Source organism: Pseudopipra pipra, chromosome 1 (genome assembly GCF_036250125.1).
Source record: "Pseudopipra pipra isolate bDixPip1 chromosome 1, bDixPip1.hap1, whole genome shotgun sequence".
NCBI classification, from domain to species: Eukaryota; Metazoa; Chordata; class Aves; order Passeriformes; family Pipridae; genus Pseudopipra; species Pseudopipra pipra.
In genome coordinates this window covers 108,781,653-108,805,833 of record NC_087549.1, presented here as the reverse complement: position 1 = coordinate 108,805,833, position 24,181 = coordinate 108,781,653, and the positions used below count along the sequence as shown (strand labels likewise).

General features: G+C 36.3%; 1 protein-coding gene across 3 annotated transcripts in view; it reads left to right on the top strand.

Annotated features, from left to right (window-relative positions):
* The window catches only part of BBS9 (Bardet-Biedl syndrome 9), a 280,340-nt gene that overhangs the window by 229,720 nt on the left and 26,439 nt on the right, over positions 1-24,181 (top strand). The window lies entirely within an intron of this gene.

The following is a 24,181-nucleotide window of genomic DNA, read 5'->3' as shown; positions in this document are numbered from 1 at the left end:
GATGTGGATGAGATGAGGGAGCCTGAGTGTATTATTTAATGGCTGTGATACAGTGGAGGAGGCCCCTGTCAGGAAGCAATAAAGTAGTTATTAGGTAATGACTGTGAAGGCACCACATATAACGTTAAATTGATATATGTAAATCACTGACTTTAAGATGCTGAAGCTGCCTCTTGGTGCCCATCTTTTTTTTACACAAGTGAGGATCAAATAGTTACTGTTTTGATAAATGGAGTGTAGCTAACCTACATTAAAGACCTTAAGGGAGTTGAGCTCCTAAATTCCTTTGAAATGTAATGGAATTTGGGTGCCGAGTGCTGTTTCTTTTTAAAAAATGTCACTGGCTCATTCGCTTTTATGAAACTGCTTTTGAAAAATTGTGCAAAGACTTTGCTATGTTCTGTCACAGTATGAAAGTAGCATAGGCACAGGATATACATGCAAACAAGGACATCTGAGTTGTTAAGGCGTGTTGGCAGTGGCAGAAAGCAGTGCAAACCAATTGGGATTAACTGTTGATGGCCTTCGATAGACTGTTGTGTCTATCATGTGGTGAGTAATACTGATGGCAGTTTTTGGAGGTCTCTGCACAAGCTGCATGGGATCATTTGAACAGAAATGTTTCATGTTGGCTGGTTGTTTGGTCTCCCTAAATTTGACAGAAAGTAGTGTATTTTAGAAGTGAAAAAACCCCTGTAGTTTATTGGAAGTCTGACTCCTGCCTTGTATTCAATCCCAAAGTCAGCAAAATACATAGGAACATGTATTTTGAGTAACTTTCACTTGCTTATGTACCTTGTGTGCTATACAACTGTATCTTATATATATACCTATTATACGTGCTAAATGTTAGAAAATCTAATGTGATTCTCATTATTACCTGAGAATAGATTAAACAAATCCCCTCTAACACTGTTGAAGTGTCAGTCCACTTGTGTAGTTTGTAGTATTAGGGTATCTGTAAACATTTATACATACAGGTCCTATATGAGTGGATATATTTGTGAGTAAAATAGTGATAGACAATATTTTACAGGGCTCCATTAGCTGTGATTTCACAAACAAAACCTGTGATTTTTTTTTAGGAATGTATGATTGTTTCTGCTTTTGAGGCTTGAGATGCCTTTTCGTTGTTCGTAAAAATCAGTGCTTTGTATTGCTGTGTGTGGAGTCCATTTATGAGAGTCAAACTCAACAAATTGTCTTTCTCCAGACTAGTTCTGCTGGGGGAGGCTGCAATTTGTTTATCCTCACATTTTTCAGTGCTGCAATGTAAACACTAACTCAAGTATTTATGGGGAACTGATTTTTTTTTTTGTCTGGGTTTGCAGCTTCCAATGTAGCTCATCCTACTCCAGCAATACAAAACAAATTTTAATCAGTGTTCCTTCCAAAAACATCTGTGAAATAATGTGAATTTTTTTAGATTGCAATCTGAAATATTCGCCTTTCCATTTGCAATGGAGACCATTAGAGGGTTTTTCTTGGCCACACCCGGGACTCTTCTGAACCATGCTGAATTATACAATTATTAGGAATCCAAAACAAAACCCAAAACAAACACCCCAAATCTTAGACATCTGTCAGGCTTTTTTTTTTAAAAAAAAAAAAAAAAAAAAAAGAGGGTTTTCTTCATATATAGTTTACATGTGGAGCTGTAGCTACTCTGAGAATTGAATCTATGATTAAAGGCTACAGCTGATACTATTCATACCATTTGTGCTTAGAAACTTTGCAGCATTGTGACAACAAGTGAATAAAATAGAAAACTATTGCGATCTGTATTTCTTAAGAGATACTTGGAATTAAGTCTCTGCATAGGCATTCAGTTAATCTTGTGTACCCTGCTGCCTGAATGGGTCATCACCAGGGGAACAGACTTGCTTTTGTTTGTGAAGGTATGTGCAAGAAATGCACAGTAAACATTTGTTTAACATCTTATATCATGTAAAAGAAATGCAAATAAACTGAAACTGAATTGGGTGTAATTTTTTGCTAATACTTTTTAGTTGTTAAAGTGCAAATTTTGCAAGCGTTCAGTTATAAATTCAAATTTAAATTTGAAAGTCAGGCTGTAAAGTTAAAACAGGAAAAGTACCTTAATCAGAGTTGTGCAAACCTGTATAATCAGCATGAAAATATTTTTATACTGCCACATGTGATATATCATTGCTTTGCTGTGTAAACACAATTAAAGAGTGCCTTGGGGACTTCCTCAACAAGAGATTAAACAGGGAAACAAGACTGGCAATTTTAGCACTTTGCATCTGATGACTTAACCAATCCAGACAGGCTTTCATTCCCAAAGATTTCTATTAGCTGAAATATGCATTATAAGGATTCACAAGTGCAATTGTCTAATGCTTTAGGTCACAAACAGGCTTTCGTATTCTGCTTGTCAGTGAAATAAATGATCCATAACCTTTTCACAGATAAATGGTATTTTTCTTTTCCCCTTCCCCCTCTTTTTTTCCCTGTCAGAGATTTAGTAACAATTTAGACTTTTGAGTGGAGCTAATTGCTGAATTCTGTCTAAAATGCTTCAGACAAAATGACCTTGCCTAGCAAAAACCTACCATTTAAATTCTTACATCAACCTCACTTATTTTGTCTGAAATAAGGAAGCAGATCCTAGGCTGGTCTGGAGAAGGTGTGCATTTTTGGTGAGGAGGGTTGAGGTGAGTAGCTGGAGACCTTCCTTTACTGAAATAGTGGCTTGCTGAGCATATATCAAATAAACTTCACAGAACTTGGTATGGGCAGGCTGGATCCATGGGCCAAGGCCAATTGTGTGAGGGTCAATAAGGCCACTTGCAAGACTCACTTGTTGTGAGTCACAACAACCCCATGTAGTGCCACAGACTTGGGGAAGTGTTTGAAAAGCTGCCTGGAGGTGTTGGTCAGTAGAACCAGCAGTGTGCCCAGGTGGCCAAGAAGGCCAATGGCATCCTGGCCTGTGTCAGCAACGCTGTGGCCAGCAGGAGCAGGGAAGTCATTGTCCCCATGTACTCGGCACTAGTGAGGCTACACCTTGAGTACTGTGAACAGTTCTGGGCCTCTCAATACAGAGAAGACACTGAGGTGCTGGAGCGTTTCCAGAGAAGGGCAATGAAGCTGGTGAAGGGTCCGGAGCACAAGTCTGATGAGGAGCACCTGAGGGAGCTGGCCTAAGGCCTGGAAAAAAGGAGGCTCATGAGGGATCTTATCTCTCTCTACAGCTATCTGAAAGGAGGTTGCAACAAGATAGGGGTCGGTCTCTTCTCACAAGTAACAAGTGATAGGACAAGAGGAAATGGCCTTAAATTGTGCCCAGGGGAGGTTTAGATTGGATATTAGGAAAAAATTCTTCAGTGAAAGGGTTGTCCGGCACTGAAACAGGCTGCCCAGGGAAGTGGTTGAGTCATTGTCCCTGGAGTTGTTTAAAAGACAAGTAGATGTGGCAGTTGGGGACCTGGTGTAGTGATGGAATTGGTTGTGTTGGCTTAACAGTTGGATTTGATGATCTTAAAAGCTATTTCCAACCTAAATTATTCTATAATTCTTGGAGGAGAAGAAAAGTTCCATTTCATTAACTTAGTTTTGATGCAGGCTGTGTTTTGGATTATAAAATTATTTTCAAAAAATTCCAGATGATTAAAATATTTTGTATAACAAAACTTCTTTCTTTTTGGCTTGAATTGTTTTTATTGTCATGCTTATATCACAGGGAAAGTGTTAGACAAAATAATTGCATTCATATGCCAAATGCTAAAATGCATGCTGCAGCATACTGCTCCAAGTCATTGCATTGGATTGGCTTCAGTCTTGCCATGAGCAGAAGGCAGATATCATCTTTTCAATAGGTTGTTTGGGTCTCCAAAATGAGTCCCACCTTTGCCCATTCTTGTTTTTAATTTTGAGAAGGGTTAGTCAATGACACTGGAACATTTTATGATATTTGCATATTTTGCGAATGTAGAGATACTTGTGTGTTTATATGTCTTTTTATGTGTCATGTACAGAGGACAGATCTCATCCTCTTTTAGTCATTACAGTGGTCATATGCAGCTATTCTTGAAGGGTTTTCTCTTCCATTACTTCCTTACTTATGTCCAAGCAACTGGAAAAACAGTTAGTTGTTAGAATACAGTCACTGTAATGGACTCTAAATTACAAGACCTAACCCACCTGATAAATAGACTGTGGGAACTGTCTACAGCTGTTGGCTTTTAGCAAAGAGCACTTATTGCTCTACAGCTCTGTAATTAACTTCTTTTCCTTCTCCATGCTGCACCTGATGTGCAATGATTCTCTAAAGCAAGTTTTATTAATAATTCAGTCCTCCTTCTGCTACACAGAGATTTTCTTCAAAGCAATAAAATTCCTAGTGGCCTAATCCCAATGACTATCCAAAGGATCAAAAATCCTGATTAGTCGGTTATGAAGAAAACCTAGTTTCAGAAATGGAGTTTACACATTTTCTAAACTAAATCCAGCTGAAAAATATTGTCTACTTAATCATCCTCATAGGATTATAGAGAGAAAAGTGTATTGAAGAGAGTAAGAAGAAGGAGTGGTGACATTAAAAGCCTGTTCTTTCACTGTCCCTCAGTCTCAGTGCAGATGATAGGAATTGGTGAGTTGAAACTGTAAGGCATGAACTAAAATGAAAGATTCAAAAGAAAAATATACAGACATGGTATGTATTTAGTTACTTGATTCCAGAAAAGTAACTTTAATTCAGAAATATTGTACTGTTACATCCGAAACCTTCCACAGTACTGCAAAGTGATGAAATGTTTAAGATTTTTGTTAACTGTCCAGGAATATTCAGTAGCTAAAAAATAAATAACAAATGGTAAGGGAAGGAAATGGATTTTAAACCCCATTTAAAATTAAACCTGTGTTTATTAGTATCAATCCACAATAGTAATACTTGTATTTGAATATACTGTTACCAACAGGGAACATTCGGTCTATTTGGACATGCTGTGAGATCCAGGCAGCTGCTATGCCTAGATCATTCTTAAATACTCAATAAAATGGCACTCCTAAATCTGACTTACTTATTATTATGGACATAAAATCCCACAAAAGAAAGCCAGATGTTTTGGGAAATCAGTTTGATTTCAGGGTTTTGAGCTGTGTATCATGCTTTTCATTATAAGATTTCCTATTCCCAGTATCTGTATTTTTTATGTCTTCTGATAAGGCTTCCAAAAATTCTTGCAAGATCACCCATTCCCCACGTAAATGAGTTGAATGAAAATTGTAAGGAATAAAATGTGTGTGGTTCAAATGCTTGCTTCAAGAAGTAGTGTTTTTTCAAGAGTAATGTGAGTTTTGAGATTTTATTCAGAAAAAACAGAGTTGCTTTTAAGTGGTTTTGAAAATCTTGTGCTGATCAAATCCCAGGAAGTAAGCTTGTGAAGTTTCAATCTTCAGAACACTGTTGCAAAAATGTCCTGAACCAAATCCTACTCCATGTGATTGAACTACATGACTCCTCTCATTCTCTGTCCCAGTTTTACATTGTTTTCATTCTATCTCTGAAAAATTCCACCAACTTCAGTTTTGTTTTTGTTTCCTTTCATATATATCAACCTCTCCTCACTGGCAGTGTTTAATGTCTTGGTTTTTGCTCCTCTGTTGAAATCTCCCTTACATTTTAAATTTTGTATTTGTGTACACTGAATAGCAACCCTCATTGAAATTATTTTTGATGTAGAAGCTTACACTGGTGTATTCATTTAATTGTGTGTGTATCACAATAAGGTTGATCATTCGTCTTGGGCATTGTATTGTCCCAAACTGTATTCCATTAGAAGGAGTTTTGAAATACTAAAAAAGTTTTCATATAGGATTTCAGATGTTTGTGCAGAATGAAAGTAAGCAGCTCTGGTAGCCTAAGTGTAGGCATTTAGTCATCTTATAATTGCCTGTTGATATAAAACAATTAAACAGTAAAAAAAAAAGTAAATCCAGTATCCATGGTTGCTTCCTAAATGGTGTCTGAGAAAGGACATAACCCATACATGCTTTTCTGTATTCTACAATTGCACTCACATCTCCCAACGTTAATCAAAGGTTTGTTTCTGTTCTGCAGACTCTGGCTGGAGCAGGTGTAAATGGAAAGCAGATTTCTGAGTTGTGAGCCCAGCAGCTAACAACTTCCTGCTGCAGTTGCTCAGGCATTCCCTATAGGACTTGTAGTTCTTTATCTGCATTAGAGGTACAGCTGGATAAGGACAGTTACCAAGGTGATATTTAAAGTGAATTGTATGTATTGAGATTCCTAACTGGTACCTGGTAGTACCAAGCTGGTACCTGGCAGTTCCTGGCTGATTGCTATACTCTGTGCCAAATTGGCATGATTTCTAGGGGCAAATATAATGTGCTGCATTGATACAGTTACAGAACTGTGTAATTGTGGATTGTTTTCAGATACATGTTTAAAATCAGATCTAAAACCAGATTGCATAGGACTTGAGGAGTTGACTGAAGCTCATCAACAAGCCCATTGAGTGCAGGGTGGTTAAAACCATGACATAATGAAGCAAGAAACAGAGGCCTTAATACACCACCATGCCTAAATCATATTTTATTCACAATCATATAATTAGTTTCACTGTCTTGAAAATGCTATGTAATAGGTTTCTTTTTCCTTTGGACTTAGGCTCATTGCTTTTGGCTGAATTTTGAATGTTCTCAAGTGCAACAAAACCTGACAATGTATTTATTATTTCAATTAGATTGTCTAATTAGTTGTGGTAAAATATCCAGGCATTTTTGAGTAAAGATGAACCTGCAGTATAATATAGGATTCTATAATCTCAGCTGTGAAGTTTAGAAATGTTCATATGGTGTATGAATGGGAATGGCATATATGTACAGGTCACCTGTAAATATCTGGATACAAAGCCAGAAGTGATTTACAATCAAAATATAATGTAAATTAAGAACAACTTAATATGTTTCAAAAATAATTGTATGTTGCTAATGCGTGGTCTGCATTAATGCGTGGTCTGCATTAAAATGCAGAGAAAAGAGGATTGCAACCCTTAGATTAATGTGCTTTTCACCAGGATATCAATAAAACCCTAATGCCAGCCTTGTCTCTGAATAAAATACCTATAAACACAGTATATAACACGTTTTTACATTGTTGACCTATTGAACATTTCCACATGTTTTTAATTTATGTGGAATTGTTCTCTCTTACCAGACTCCATTCAAAAAAATTTTTTTAGACTTGGTTTAAATAGAACAGACACCTTAAATATCTTAACAAGCATAGCCAACCTTTTAGTGGAATTCTTAAAAAAAGGATTGTCTGCAGCTGCTATGCCAAAGCTGTGCTTAGGTTGGGTGTGTGGAATAAAAAAGGTAGAGCAATCCTCACAAGAGTTTGTACAAGTAGAATGTAAAAGCTACACACAGAGGAAAATATTGGCACTGGTCAAAGAAGTGTATGGGTACATATAATTTCCCCAGCAGTTGTGCTGCAGTGCACTCATAAGCACAATACCTTGGTTAACTGGTAATAGGAAGCCATTGTTTCCTTTACAGATCAGAAACATTAACTCCTGGCATGTCATATGAACACGTGCATAATGTAATAACTTAAACATGTGTCACTGCTGTAAGGCAGGTGTGAAACAAGGATATTCAAGCTGAAAGATCCTACAGTTAGCTTTAGTTAAGAGAAAAGGCAGGAGGATGCGTGGTCTGGAAATCGACAATATAAATATTTTAGGAGATTGCTTTCATTCCGTTATATGAAAAATATACACCTGCATATGTAAGAGTCATACTTAATCTAATTCTCTCCTTTTATTTTTTTCTTTTTATTTTTTTCCTTTTTTTAACATTCTGGTCTCTGGGGGACAAAAAGCAAATTACCTATTAATGACTTTTTTGTTGTTGTATTTGCTTTTCTTTAGCTGCAAAAGTACTTTCAGTTTTTTAATATATCTATATTGAAAAAAACCCAAATTTTCATGCTTCATTTTAAAAGGAATTGTTTATACCATTTCTGAGACAGAGAAGGAGAATTCCTACTTTGTATTATGAAACCAGATTAATTTCTATTATAGTTAATGGGCAAAAATGTTTGAGAATATTAGTCATGCTATATTATTTTGATAGCCTTCGGTATATGTCATTGCTCTATTCTAGCATCTTAAAGCACCAGCATTTGGTCTGATGACATTTTGTGCTCTTAATAGTCATTTCAAGGTGTATGTTCATTTCCTTTTGGTAATGAGACAAACTTTTTCTGGCTCATAAACCCCAAAGCAGCTTTAATATAGAAGTAAAGCAGAGCAGTGATTTAGCCATATTATGATCTTGGGTTTGGATTTAGTTCCCTCCTTGTTGCTAGGAACTTTGAGAACAACAGATGTTTTAAATGTACAACATGATATTTTTAAGTATGAAGAAAGTCCAAGGGGTAAATGATAGATTCAGTGCTCTGTAAACTGTCTCTGTACTACAGAAAGATAATATTCACAATCACTGTGGTATAAAACATGTCTAGAGTTGCTTTAAATATTCCTTTATCAGGGAATAAAATATTTGAATGTAGGTTGTATCTGATTTAAAATCCTTAATGTGTGGGTTAGGATAATTTGCAGAAGCCACACACTTTTTCTGAATGGATCCCCCCTTTTTTATTTATTATTTTTTAACTTAGTAAAAATTCTTAAAAGTATGAAGTCATACCTTTCAACCTTTGTGCAGAAATTATTCCACCCACAAAATCCTGAAGATTTAGAAGAAAAAGGATATTTTAATCTTCCATTGAAACTCAAGTATTTCTGTTCACAGGGAAAATATATAGAATATAATTGAAACAAAAAAAGTACTCCCCAAATGAGTCTTCTCTGTGATAGTGAGAAAAAACAAGAGAATTAATTGTTTCCAAATAGTAAAATCGGGTATTTGAAGTCAAGGGTCTTCTTGCTTCCTATGTACTTGTTTGTGAGTTGGAAATATAATGGCTCTGTGGCATATCCCTCCTCTCCCCAGCTGTTAACAGCAGCAGGGGTAAAGTGTAAAGGCTTACCCCTTCTGAACTATCATTCTGTCTTTAAAACAGTGTCCTGTTGTGGCTGTAACTCCTGAGAATGATGTGCGAAGCCTTGATGCGAAGGAAATCGGTAGAAAGTTTGCTATTGAGTACAAGAGTCTTTGGATCAGGCCCTGAGCTTTTAAGTCTGTAACTGTCATGGAAAATAAATACTGCACTTCAAGGAGCAAGCTCCAGGGTCTCCTAAAAGTAGCGTAAATAGCTCAGAAAGGAGCACTATAATAACTCCAGCTTTCATACAGTAGGTTCTCACTACTTTTACATCCCAGGGATACTGCTGGGACTCCCAAATCACTGGTCAACAGTGTAATGATACATGGCAAATTACCTAGGTAATGGCAGTTGGATAAATCACCTCCAGCCAATGCTGGTTAGCCAAGCAAGGGGTGTGCTATGTATTAACTGGAACCAATTCCCTGAAGATGAAATCAAAGGTAAAATGGACTTGAGAAATTTTTTTTAACCCAATATGATGATTAGTGGTCATTAGTGAAGGTGATTTATCTTTCCTTATGGAAAGGCTAGTGAGTGATTTAGAAAAGCAAACGTTTAAGTTTTTACAGAGATTGCTGGAAGGGATCAGATATTTCACAGCAGAGCTGTTCACCTTCAAGACAGATTTTCTGATTGTATTCTTCAAATAAGGCAAAACAACACAGTGGAAAAATTTCACTACATTCTTGATAGCACCCAGGGCTGCAAACCAGACACGATGACTTGGCATTATCATTTTCATGAGAAAGAAAGGAAATAAACGGTGGCTACTCCCAAACCTATTAAATGTTTTGTGAGGGGTGACATAAAGTTGAAGACCAAAGTGCTGTCAACTTGGTAGGAACTGAAGGTGCTGAATGTGTCACAGGATCTTGATACAGGAAAGTGCTGTGACTCGTCCTAGCCAGAGCACAAACTTTTTTTGGAACCAAACCAGGAAGTCAATTAAAGTCACAGAGAAGTGTTACGTTTTTCATACCTCTATCCAGAAATGTAGGACTTTTAAATCACATCTGATGCTCTCAGTTAGCTGTGAGAAAAGTAAACGTAGTTTAGGCTGTTGCCAATTACACTAATAACTTGAATCAGCTTAGAACACTTCAAGGTATTTTTCTGACAGTAATGAATCATATGCTAGTAAATTGAGCAGCTAAAGGAAGGTGTTAATGGAAGGTATGTACATTGATGAGCATTAAGGACATCCTGTGTTAGACAGTGATGTATGAGTCCATGGTGGTATTTTTGGAACTTCCTTTGTGGAGCACTGTTGAGTGCTAGAATTATCAGCTCTTTGTGAAAGCACAGGCAGGGGAAAATGACTTACTCATCTCTGATGCAGAGTTCAAATTGTAACTGCATTATTTTCAATCTGGTCATGTGAAGACAAGCCTAGAGGCTCCCATCTTGTTTTACTGATGATATTGCTAGTCTTATGCTGTTGTGATATTAGTGTATGTGAGTGTGTCTATGCAAGATTTTCACATATTTCAATTTGAAATAATTAGGATGATGACTCAGAATCACTTGCGTATAGGGTGCCATCTGAGACTTGCAGTGATTTTTATGCAATATAGAAAGCCCTCTGTGTTAGAACTGCTGTTTATATTTTTCTCAAATGAGTTTACTTTCCTAATGTGACCTGCCTGGCTCTGGCTTTCCTGTAATGTTTCTGACAAAAAAATTCAAGACACTTATTCTTCTAATGCTGTGGTCTGCACTCCTGACTAATCTTTTTTTCCCTGTAACGTGGATATAATGTGGCAAGAGAGAAGCAGATATGGTTCATCATCTACTGTAAAGTGCAACCAAATAATACGTGAATTTTGAAAGCAAGTAGAGGTTGTATGACAGAAGGGAAGGCTGGAGCAGTCATGGAGGATTCATGCTAGCAAAAGAATACAAAGAACTTGACCTGGCGTTTGATTGAAAGAACATTTAACCTTTCAGTAGCTTTCCACAGAAGAGTAATCCTGTTGATGAATCTTAATCTTCACATAGTTTTCAATATTTACATTATAGACAGAATAATGTATCTGGAAATTCTGTTAAATTCTTCCTCTTGTGGCAGTGAATTCCATAGGCCAGTTATATTAATGACATAAGATGAAGTGAGCATCAGGGTTCATAGTAATTTCTACTTGCCGAGTAAGTACTGTCTAAGTGCTGCAGAGGCTTAGGCAGATTTTTATTAAGGATATGGCTAGAATACAGAGAGTAGTGGTAGCAATTGAATCTTATGTTTCCATCTTAGCTGATGTTTTGGAAGGTTTTAAGTAGTACTTTATTTTTTCTGGGATTTCAGCTTGTTACTAACAGCCAAAACTGTATTGAAAGTCTGTTCTTTAAGCATCTGTAGTTTCTTTCTATACCGAAAAAGAGATTACATGGAGGAACTGGGGTTTTCTCTTCTGAAGAGGAATTTTTGTGTCTGCAGGAACCGCTGAGTCTTACCCATTTTACAGACCTTTTTGTAGCTGAACTAATTGTCTTAGAAAGGTGGCCTTTCTCTCTCCCATGGAATACATAGGGATGATTTTTCTCTCCCGAGTAATTTGTTCCCTTATGGTCCTATTTCTAGTTTCAGCCAGCTCACATTCATCTGAGAATGACTTCTGTAGCTTCCTGACTGACTCTTCTCCTCCCTCCTCCTTTGAAGGTCCTCTAAATTGCAAAAATGACCAGATAGCTCATAACTTTCTGGATCATGCTTCTGACCTTGTTTTGAGTCACCAATGGAATCAAAGGCCCTCTCAACATAATTCTCTCTTTTTTTCTTTTTTTTTCTTTAGGTTATTTTTTTGTTAGTATCTGATCAAGAGAACCACCCAAATACTTGTAATAACAAAGAAAAAGCAATTATTTTCAATGGAATAAGGAGATCAGTGGTCTATTTCATTGTTTGGCCTTACAGGTTATGCTAGAAATATAAGACAGTGACTCTAAAACCAAGAGGGCAGTCTAATGTTTCAAATAACCCAAGAAATCCATTTGGGTTTTTTATTTGGGGGCTTAAACCATTCTGAAGTGCATAGTGATGGACTCAAGTGCAAAAATAAAAGCCATATTTTCTTTATGATAAAGTTTTAATATGGCTGACCAAAAAGGTTGAAGCTACACTTCCAACAAGAAGTGGATCAACTAGCAGTTGTAGTACTGGGCTATGTCTGATGGAGTTTGCAACAGGAATGGAATTGAAAATGTTAACTTTTCCAAGATACCTCATAAATCCCAGTTTAAGTCTTTCCTTGTATGTAACTGAAAAAGAAGAATTTTCTTTCAGTGCATTTCCTAGTTTATTTCACAGACTCCATTTTCCTCTGGTTAATGAGAACAGGCTTTCTACTGTTGTGAAGATATTTCTTGTAATCAAAGAAAACAAATAGACCTTCCATGTAGTCTGGATTATCTAATCAGAAGAGTGCTTAAAATAAAGTTAGGAGGGATTAAGATTCCTGATGTAACCATTAAATCAGATAGTCTTCCAAAGTCTCAAAGAAATGGGGGAGGTGGGGTGGGGAATAGAAGGCTCCTGTTGAAAAATATATACTATATGCTATGTTGCACTTTGGGGTTCTTAACAAACTGAAAGTTTACCCTTAAATAGGGCATTTGCTACAATTCTATTTAGCTGCTTTGTTTGCATGATGCTGATACCATAGTCTTGCTGAAAAAGAAGCAAATTTGCAAGTCATTCAAACTGAAAGGAAATAATGGTCTAAACGATAAACATTTTTTGACAAAATCTCTGGTAAAATAGATGCACAACTTGTTGTAATGCAATCTGCATATCAACCCATGACAGATCCTTGCCTAAGTTAGAGGTACATAGCCTATACCTGCTTGACCAAGTTGTGCTGCTGCTAGTATGGCAGACCTAGTAACCAAACTGAGCTGGGAAGAAACTGTGAACTACATGTACTTAGTTGCTATGGCAATGATCAGAATTTTAAATATGGCATAGCGCAATATTATTCAGATAATGCAACCCAAACTATAAAAACAATTAGCAAAATTAAAGGAATATTCTGAAAACATTAATTGTTCAAAAGAGGTGTCATATTTTGGAATATAAATTATGATGTATAGCTCACTAGCAAGATAAATTCCTTATAGAAGTTTTGTCTTCCATGTCTTCAGTCTCCTTTATACCTTTTGCAATTTGGGAGTTATGAAGAATTAAATAGAAGATTTGACATGAGAACATAGCTCTGCACTAGAGCAACCCAGAAGGAAGGGTATCTGAGTTGGGGGCCTGATGGTCTGAAGGAGGAGATAAGTAGGTGAGCAAAAATGGGCTTAAAGGTTAGTAGTGAGTCATGCTCTGCCCAGAGGCCAGTCACAAATGAGATCTGTCTGTGACTAAACACAACTGAACATGTATCATCCAGCAAGAGGAGGTGACAGGAGTGTACTCTCATCAGGTGTGCACCAAATGAAATTGGGGTGACCAGCTGAGATCCTCAAGGTCAGGGCTGCCATTCAGCACAGTCCAGGCAGGCTGGAGGAAAGGGCCAGTAGGAACTCTATTAAATTGAGGAGGGACTGACTGGGAGCAGCGCCGTGAGAAGGGCCTGCAGAGTGTGGACAGGTTGCTGAGCGTGAGTCCCCAGCACACCCTGGCAGAGATGGAGAGCAGCACTGAGCCCCTCTGGGCAGGAACACAGCCTGTAGGTTGAGAGAACAGATTTTTTCCCCTTCTACTTGGCACCTGTTAGGCCATGTGTAGATACTGCATCCAGTCTGGGACCTCTTATAAGAGAAGGATACCAATGAACAGGAGCCAGTTCAGGTGGCCAGGGCTGGAGCTTCTACACCGAGGGCAGAAGCTGAGGGACAGGATTGGTTCACCCATGCAAAATCAAGGTATGCCTGCTTAATTAAATGCCTTCAGTAGATTCTGTAATGCTAGTTATTGTTTCTTTCCAGTTCACTTTTAGATGGTTTTAGTTCCAAAGTAACTTTAATGGGAAAAATTAATTTAAATTGTGCCTGTGGGTGTGTTTTAGTAATAGATATTTATTCACTGACCTAAGCAGAGGCATGACCATGGCTCTCTTAAGACACAGATGGCTGTGTTTTTACCAGCAGATATGCTGATAATTTCAGATTGATTTTTTTTTCAGTCTCTGCTGTTGTAATTTTTTCATTTTAAATAAAGTATTGATGAGAGGGTAAGACCACAGTGAAGGGCTGTGCTGTTGACTTCTCTTAGGAAATGGAGATTTTTGACTTCACGTCTTTGCTTCTGTGAATTTTACTTATCAAAAATGAAATGATTGCAGAGAGTGAATCAACTACCTTGGAGGAGCCAGTATACTAATAGGTAGGGAATGCACAGGTAGCTGGGGAAATAGTGGAATTCAGCACTTGAAATGAAATCTCTCTTTTTCAAGTGTATATTTTACCTGAAGACATTTTTGTAGTCCTCTGTTCCCCTTTTTGAATCTGGAAAATTTGCATTTTCCAGTTTAGAAAGTCTGTTGGAAACTTCTTGATGAGTTCTAACCTTAATGTGATCTGTAACATAATATTTGAGTTTTTAAATACTAATTTTCTTAATTTTGTGTCTTTTTTCTGCTTTCATGGTCATGTTCATTTCCAAGTACTTACACAGAAACATCTCTAAAATCTTCAGGATTTAAAATTAATGGAAATGAAACTTTATTCTGCAAGACTGGTAGCTCGTGTAAGGTGGAGCACTGTTCTTGCCAACTATAGAACATTTGTTAACAATGTTTATTATCATAATGTTAAAAGTATGTTATTACAAACTTTGTATGAATAATATTTTTGTGCAAGTTACAGCACACAACAAGGTGCGCATTATAAAACAGTGTGTTTTTGGCCGAGCGGCCTAAGTGACTTGAAAAGTGGAATTTCTGTGTTTATCCACACAAATGTATTCATACCACTGAAATTTTCCGAAACTAATTTCTTTTGAATGGTGAGAGAGATTAGAAAAGGAAAAATGATTCTGCATGATCTCACAATGGAAAGAACTTCTCTACCCATTTTATCTTTTCAAGGTGGCTGTATGTTGTGAGTATATTGTAGTTTAAGATGGAAACAATACTGCTTTGTGATCTTAAAGGGACTTATCTTCACTGATGTGTTGAAAAATGTTAGTGCTACACATCCTGTCTTATTTTAAACTCATACAGGTCCACATAGTTTTTAAAAAAAAGCAGACTTCTGATCAATGTTAATTCATAGTAGCAAAGAATCAGCTAATACATACATTCTGCACTGTGATTAATTCATCTTTCAGCTCCAGGTAAGCTGTAGAAAAAGAAAAATGAAATAGCTAAATCAGCAACTTTTCACAATTACAGTGTCAAAGTCTAATGTGTGATCAGAGCTAACTACTTGGGCTTTAGAGTATGCAGAAAAGTAGGTTAGGATGAAACATCATCCTGCTCTAAGATGGATGTCTTACATAAGGAAATGGATTACTCTGTGATTCTGAATTCCTTTCTCCATTATCTGACAAAGGAGACTATTTTATTATGTTGAAGTGAATGCCTAATTTTTGCCTAATTACCATTAGGTGAGCTGAATCCTACTCTCCCACCTGCCCCCTCTCCATTCCCCATATAATGAAGTTAGTTGGTACATCAAACTAAAGCTGGTAACAAATGAAACATTAACATTATTATTGTGTTTGTATTATAGTGTTCTTTTGAAAGAAATAGTGCCTTTAATAAAAACCCAGAAACTCACTGCATGTAAAAATGAGTGCCATTCTTCTGAAGTCAATGACTTGGCTGATTTTGTGTGAGCAAAATATCTGGCCTGTCTTCTGGAGCTAGTCTGAATGATGTTTCACATTTACTTTTTACTTCATTAAGGTCTCCAAAACACACTGCACTGCCATACATTTATGTCAGTCACTTTTTAGAATTGGCATTTATCTATTGCTCATGAAGTCCATAATGATTTAGTAATTGATTGTTTTACCCGGAAATAACCAAATAAAAATACAAAGGAGTTTTTGCCATCTGAGTGCTGGCAGGAAAACAAAATGTTAAGTTCTAGTATATACCTGAAATAAAACTTTACATATAACTATGAAATGTATAGAGTGGATCGTTTCATTACTAGTGTATTGGTGTAACAGAGGACAAAGTTCTGCTTTCTGTTAAATGGAATTCAATTTCCTGACATCATTAATGTGAAAGGAGAATTTGGCCTCCATCTTCTTAAGCCACTCTGTCTTTATTATTGGTAAGCTACTGGTTTTCTTGGTCCGCTGTAATGATGTGGACTTCAGGCTTGAGATTGAAGTAGAGAAACTTTCCTGAGTATCAAGCAGCGTAGTAGGTCAGTGCAGCTTAGCCAGTCCACATTTACTAGCATCAGAAAATATGATGGATTGCACTGAAATGAAACCATCAGTTTCCTAAACAGAGTGGTTCCTTTTTTGAATTTAAGAAAAAGTTCAAACCACTGGATAAAATTATGTGCCAATTATGTATAAACTTCTCTAGCACTAGAATAAAGGAAGCTATAATTCTGTGGACTTACGTTTTATTGAGTTCATCTGTTTTCATTTATAAATAGAATGTAAGAGAAAAGGAAATCTGTGCTGGTGGACAGTGAAATAATGCAGCTTCTATACACTTGCAGTGAAATGAACAAGAACCTATGGTTTCTTTTTTTGCCAGGTTGAAAAAAGACTCAGAAAAGGCAAATCTACTTTAAGAATGTCAGACTCAAAAAACGTAGTTGTTAATGTTGATCTTGAATATTATAGTTATTAACCAGCCTACTGATTTTTAACAGCATATTCAGACTCCTTCTGGAAAGAGAAAATCTGGGAGGAAGACAATTACTTTAACAATTCTTTAGAGAAGAATTTAGACTAAGTCTATAAAACTCCATATTTGGGACAGGGTTTTTTTTTTTTAATTGCCTCAGGAATTCCTATGGATCTAATTTCATTATTTAGAATGTTTAAATTTGTCCTTCTGTGTGGAGCCTTTTAAAATTAAATACAACTTAAATCTAAGAAAACATGGGGTATGTAGCACATAGGAAAATACTGAAGCTGGGACAGTAAAGCAAGAAATCCAAAAAGTATCATAATTAAAATTCTGCTGTTACGTCTAACTTGGATGTTTGCTGACTGGAAAAGTGGACTATTTTTTTATTTTAGATAGATAGACTTGTTGCTATTAACTTCTTGAGAGTGATAAATATATGTACTGTTAAATCTTACTTCTATTTTCTACTCAACAGTAATCTTACATTACATCAAAGTCTCAAAATTAATCCCTGGAATAAATCATAATTAGGGTAGCAACTGGTACAAACAGGAATGAAGTATTTAGTGTACCTGTCACTAATGAAGAATTAATTTCTTTAAAGTATATTAATCTAAGTATGACTATATAGCTTGCTAATTGAATTTATGGTAAATGGAGTACAGGATGAATATGTTTTAAAGTATCCTCTTGGATCCCTTTAGTAGTAATTAGAACTGTAAGGACAACCTTGTGGTATTTTCATTGCATCATTAAAATGAAATGATTAGTTAAGTAGCCTTGTGCCAGAGCCATACCAAAGGGGTAGCATTAACTTAAAAAAGGGAGTTTTTCCTACTTCAAAGAATTAGTAAATCCGTGATCAAAATATTTCTTTTGTGCATGTGTATAGATGCAAGTACATTAAAATATAAAAATATATATATAAATTTTATAAATATATATAAAAATATATTGCTGATACTAGACACCAAAAGTAAACTAGCATTCATTTCAAAATAAGGTTCATGTAATCTGTCACACACACCCCTCCCCCATAAATTCCCAAAACATTCTCCTTGATAGGTCTGGATTTCAGTATATTTCAGTGAAATGAGAGTAGTTGGGTAGTAGGTAAAAACTGCTGCAATATTTACAAATTTTTGTTATGAGAGTGTCTGAGCTTCAGTGAGCATCTCTGAAGATGGAAAAGTGTCTTCCAGAGCTGGGCTGTGAAGTTGTTTGTGGTTGATTTCAGTCTGAACTCTGGGCATCATCTTGTTGACAGCAAGTGCTGTATTTTGTAGCTGTGTGGTGCAGAGTCAATAGTAAGTTTCCAGTTTTACTCTTGGTTTTGTCCCAAAATCTTACATCTTAGAACAGTTCCTCAACAGTGTTTTTTTCTGAATCCAATCAAAACTTTAAATCTTATGCTCTTCGTTGTTTTGTTGTTGTTGTTGTTTGTTTGTTTGTTTGTTTTAATGATACTGCTTAAATCAGCGTAAGAAGCAGTAAAAATTCTGTGAAATCAGCTGGGAGGTTGGGGGAGGGGAAAGCTGTTTCTAGCCAAAATACATTATATTTTGCCACTTAACATTAACTCTTAGCAAAACGTGTGTTGGCTCAGGAGTCTTCTTGAATATTGTTTACATGCTTGCATGTCTTAAGTAAGTAAATGAATGTGACTTTAGCACAGAAAGCTTTACTTCAGTGTTGGTGGCAGCACCAGTGGCAATGTGGTGGTACAAGCCAGCAATCCCAAGGAGCACTGAGAACCCTTAGCAGGCTTGTAGCTTGTCCTTGGGGCAACATCTTCACAGAGGTGCCCATCATAACTCCTGATAAGCCTTCCCTCTCTCTATGGTTATATGTGGAAGACAAACAAACCAAGCCAGCAGAGAATTGTGAGACACACAATTGTGAAAACTGAGCCTCAGAAGAAAGCAAAGAGTGAGCTAAGATCAAGCCAAATCCAGAGTGAAAGTCAATTCAAAGAAGCATGCAGCTTTCTCATCATTTTCTCTTTGTAGTAGAAATACCCTCCAGAGGCTAAATTTTGGCTTCCTGCTCAGGCCAAAAAGTAGAAGTGTTACTCAGGCAAAACTCACAAAGGATGTGTCCAATAAAAATGTATTACTTTCTTGGATTGCCTTTCACTGATTTAACAGAGATTTAGATGATGTAACATACATGAACAGTATAGATCTCTTTGCTTCTCTGTAGTGTTCAAAATCATTGTTCTAGTAATTGTCATAAATTACATGTACCTGTACTGAACCCAAAAGGCTGACAGCAAGAGTCCACTCAGAATTAGGGCTACAACAGTTATTTCTCCTTTTTCCTTACCTTGTGATCGGCAGGTGGGACTTAAGAAATATAGGAGTCATTACCCATTGAACACCTGAGAGCTCCACTGCAAAGGTGAGCCATCTGTTTACCGCAGAAAATATTTTTAATGATTGTTTTTCAGCACCAGAGCACCAATGAACAAGTTTAAAAAGGTCAGAATGACTGCCTGTATTTCACTGCCATGGGAAATCCATCAGGCAATAATTTAACCTGTATGCCCCTACATACACATATTCAAGTTCCATATTGTATTACACATCTGTCATCTACTTTTTATTTCCCCAAACAGTCTTTTTTTGACTCATAAACTGTGTTTTCTTTAAAACTGTGGCCTGGATAATTCTCTGTGGAGACAGAGGAAAGGAAAAAGATTGGAGTGAATAGTTTCCAGAGTGCTCGTGTATAGAGGGACACTTAAGGAAGTGGGAGTGAATTTAGTTAAGATTGAGCAATAAAGCACATAAACCAAAATTGGATGTGCTTCTCAATGGTCTCATTCTGGAATTAAGATGATGGTAGATAGTGCCATCAGGGTGCTAAAAATATTCCCCTCACAAGGTGTAGCAAATGTTACTTAATGCATTTGTCTTCAAACCTTTTTGCTTAATCACTTTAACTTCACTGAATGAACCCGTATGCCTCTGGCTAATCCAGTCATTGTCTCACTTCTGTGGCAGTATTAGAATATGATCAGAATAGGAAGATTTTGTTGGAAAAAAACCCAACTTTTATTCCAAAAGTGAAAGTGGCATGTGAAAACAGTTACACTACTTCCATAGCCTTTGTAACATGTACCACTCTGTTACACATAGCTAGTACTCCATAGTACTACGTAGATTGACTAATTTAGGCTTCTTCAATCCTAGCATCATTCTCATTGTGCATTGTGAAACTACTGTGAGAAAGTTTGGTTTCTTACTAAATGAAGCATCATTCGTGAGAAGCTATCCTAGGAAACTTTCCAGGAAACATAAAATCTAAAATGGTGTAATTTTTTTCAAATACCACTGAATCAATAATCACTGCTGTAGGAGAATGTGGCTGCTCTAATGTGAGTATATAGCTTTAAAGGATGCATTACTATTTTTTTAATAACTTTTTACAGTGCTATCCTATTCTTAGTTAATGAAAAAATAGTTCTACAAAAATATGTATGATTTTCTGCTCTATGCTTTGGAGCAGAATCAGTAAAGCTGGAGATAAAACATAAAAATGATAGTTGGTGTTTTTTAAATTGATGTACCAGGCCAAATATATAATACCAATTCGATTAAGTAACTTTGTCTTGATGGAGTTGTTCCTTCATTCATTATAACTTGTATATTCCTGATTTAGAGTAGTGAAAATTCTATGAAAGCATAACTCCTTGATACGGTTTTTGGAAAATGAGACAATTGAAATATAGAAGAACTGGAAATAAACAATAGATATATATTAAAAGACCATGTATTTGGGGTGGTTTTTTCAGTTCATGTCCTACTTATTCTGCTGGGTTTTAAACACCAATTCTAAAATTTTATCATAAAGTTCATGTTCAAGTCTATTTATCAAACTCTGGATTTAAGTTACAAATTTGAATAATCTGGATAAAATGTGACATCAGACTGATAGGTGAATTGTTTCAGAATTTGCAGCTTACTCTGTCTTTCTGCATGTAATGAAAAACCTGTAGCAGACTACAGAACTATGTAATTTTGCAGCTCCCAGACAATGTGATCTTATCCAAACGTGATTATCCATACTGTCGAGATTGCAGACATCAACAGTAGCTGTATTTTCCCGTGAAAGACTGGAAGGGGGACTGAATTCACAAAAGCATCTTTGGTATTTTCAGGATGGCTGGAGTTCTTTTCAAACAAACCATTTAAGTTCACATTCTATTTAATAATATTGATTATTTCTTTTGTTGTTCTTGGACAATATTAATTTTTTAAGAAAATAAATTACCTGTCCTAAAGAGGCATCAGAAAAACACATTTCTGGTGTCTTTGTCACCAAATGTTGGATACATTTAGTCGCTTTCAGTTTTTCTCCCATTGTTTCTAAAGTGAGGAGCTGTTGTAAACTTCATTTAGGATACATAATTTGCTGATTCTTGAAGTTCTAGTCATTTTGAAGTTTAATTAAAATATCTGAATCTGCAGAAGTTCTTCCTGTTGTGTTCATGTAGTTGTTATCAAAATGAATTGATTTGAAAAGAATTCTTTTCTCGTTCTGCAGCAGCCTTTGCTACACAAGGGGAAAACTTCAGTACCCCCATAAGCCACAGAAGCTCAAGTTATTAGCATTCACTACGTGCATTATGTTTCCACTTAGTATTTCTCCCTTGTCTTTTATGTCCCTCTCCATTTTCTGTGTGTAATGTTCATTCTCGTCTAAGTACAGGAAGAACCAATTATTGTTATAGTATTTCAGTTAGGTGACATTGTATATCTAGGTATATTAGGCATTTAGGAAATACCACAGATAGACAGTTGATGGCTTGCCTGCTCTGACATATCATTCTTCCAAATTATAGGTAGTGAGGCAATGTTTGCTTATGTCTGTGATCTCTGGGAAGCTTGTATCTTTAACCCAGGTATGACTAATAATCTTCATAGATATTGCAGACAGATCTGTTTAATGCAGAATTTTAAGATAGCTGTGTCTGTGTTCCCTGTTCAAATAATAAAATACAATTAAAGTTATGTAAGGACTTAGCCACAGAGATGCTTATGGATTAATTAGGACTAGTGCTTTCTCAAACTGTTTTGATTTGTAAACTACTACAGTGTTTCCAGAAGAGCTGCAGAACTGCGATGAAAATTTGTTTTTTTCAAGGCCTTAAGTAGACCCTGATTACAAATTGAAGATGACTATTTTTGAGTTTTATTAATTGTCAATCCTACAATTAACACAATTCTCGTAACAATCTTTGTCTATAAACCTCAATTTAACTGTCCGTTTTCCCCTTTCTGTCCTTTCTGTCATTACTTTGACTGTTATGGTCAAGGCTTCCTCTGCATCATCTCTCCTGATTAAAAATTATTAAAGTTTCTTTTTCCTCCATCTCTCTGACCATCTTTATTATTCTTTCTCTTAAGACACTTCCCATTCAGTCTCTCTACAATCTGATTTATAAAACAAGATATTGTCCTGCGGTAAAGTGTGTTTTATTCACAAGATGGTTTAAGTTTATTATATTTTTATGAATATATGTTCTCTGAAGTCTATACAGATAACCCTTTTTTAACCTCTAAGTATAGTACAACAGTAACACAGAGCATTTCATCCAGGGTACTGGTAATATAGCAACAAAAATGCCTGTGTTACAAGGTTTGAGTTCAAATGTTCAGGGGTAGAATTGGCTGTAATGGTATATCTGTGAAAAAAATAAGCCTGTGGTGAAGTTGGAACCCCAGTGCCAAAGCACAACATATAATTGGGCCTAATTTTTTCCATATGTATCAACAAAAACAGTCTTTGCTTCCATGAGAGATGAAAGCTTCCCTTTCTGTCATATTTTTATTTTGTATATAATTCCTAACTCTTTATAATTTCATAGGCTTTTTAAAAAAACATGCCTAGATTTAGGGAGAGATGAGCTGTCACCCTGGATTTGAGTTTATATTTCTAATAGAAAAGCCTTTTTTGGTGGGGAAGGAAAAACATGACTATTTCCCCTCCCTTGCCAAAAGGGCTACTATGTTAAAATCCTTGTACAGTGCCTGTGAGCTATCCAAGTTGGCGTGGAACAATCCATTTGTGAATTGATTTAAATACTTCATTTAAAATAAATAATCTAGTGGAATTAGTGTCATAAATCTTCATAGAGTAAGCTTACTATTTATATAAGATCGAAGAAGTGTTAAATACATTTCTGTTCTGTCGACAATGTATGGCGGTGTTTCTCCCTCCCTTCAATTTTATGCCAAGTCCCAAATAAAGGATGCATATTTTCTTATGCATTTGTTCTGTTGTTTAACATAGTATCCTTCCAAATAATCTTTCTTTCTCCTGTCTATAAGTTCAGTGAATATATAAATAAATTCTGTAGAAGACTGATAGTCTAAATTATATTTCACCTCTATTATTTTGTCTTATTTTACATTCAATAAATTCACTGTTATCAGGATTGTTGAAATATTCTCTGAATCATGTTTTACCTCCTCTAGAAAGTTATACACCCAGGCATGCAGACGTTGTACTTTCTGATTCAATGTAAGGCCAATCAAACTGCCAAACAGAATATCCCAAAAGCCTCCTGCAGGTGACATTGATGCAATGGCTGCTGGATCCATGTACTGTGTCACATGTGTAGATAATCTCTTGCCACACCAGTCTGCTTTCCTTGTTTGTGTAGTGTCAGCCACTGAGACTCCCAGGTGTTTGTCTGTGTTCAGAACACGGTTAGCTGGGGCTCTGCATGCTGCTTAAACAGCCTTTTTGTGTGTCTTCTGAGGAGAAAGGTAAACTTCATGGAAATGTCTTTCAGGATGCCAGCGGTACCTTGCTGGTTTACTAGTTCACCTCACTTCAACTCTAGTTACATCTAGAATTTGTTTTGTGATTTATCCCTTCCCTGACTGATTTCGTAGAAGTGAACAGAAAGGTTTTTTTCCCTGCCCTTACATCTGTACATAGTTTAAAACATTTTGCTCTAGACATAGTTATTTTGCTAGGGGCAGAGCTGAGAGTTGCACTGGTAGTGAAAGGTGTCACTGAAGTGCCCTTTCAGTTCCCCATATTGCTGGCTGAGCAGAACTTACTTGGATGTGGAAGTGAGCTAAAGCAATCTTCAAAGTTATTCCCCACGGGCTGTTATGTGTCCTATAAGGTGCAGCACACCTTTTCCAAATGACTTTATATGTTAATTTCCTGTTTGTTAGGGGAAAAAAAGAAAAAGTATGCACTGAAGAAAGAAGAAGCAGCAGCATTTCTCCTCTTCTAATGCAGCTAGCAAATATCTAGCTAAAATCAAGGAAGGCATGTCTTGGTTACAGTAACCTGTTTCCATGGATCCTCACTGATGTGTTTTTGTAGAAGC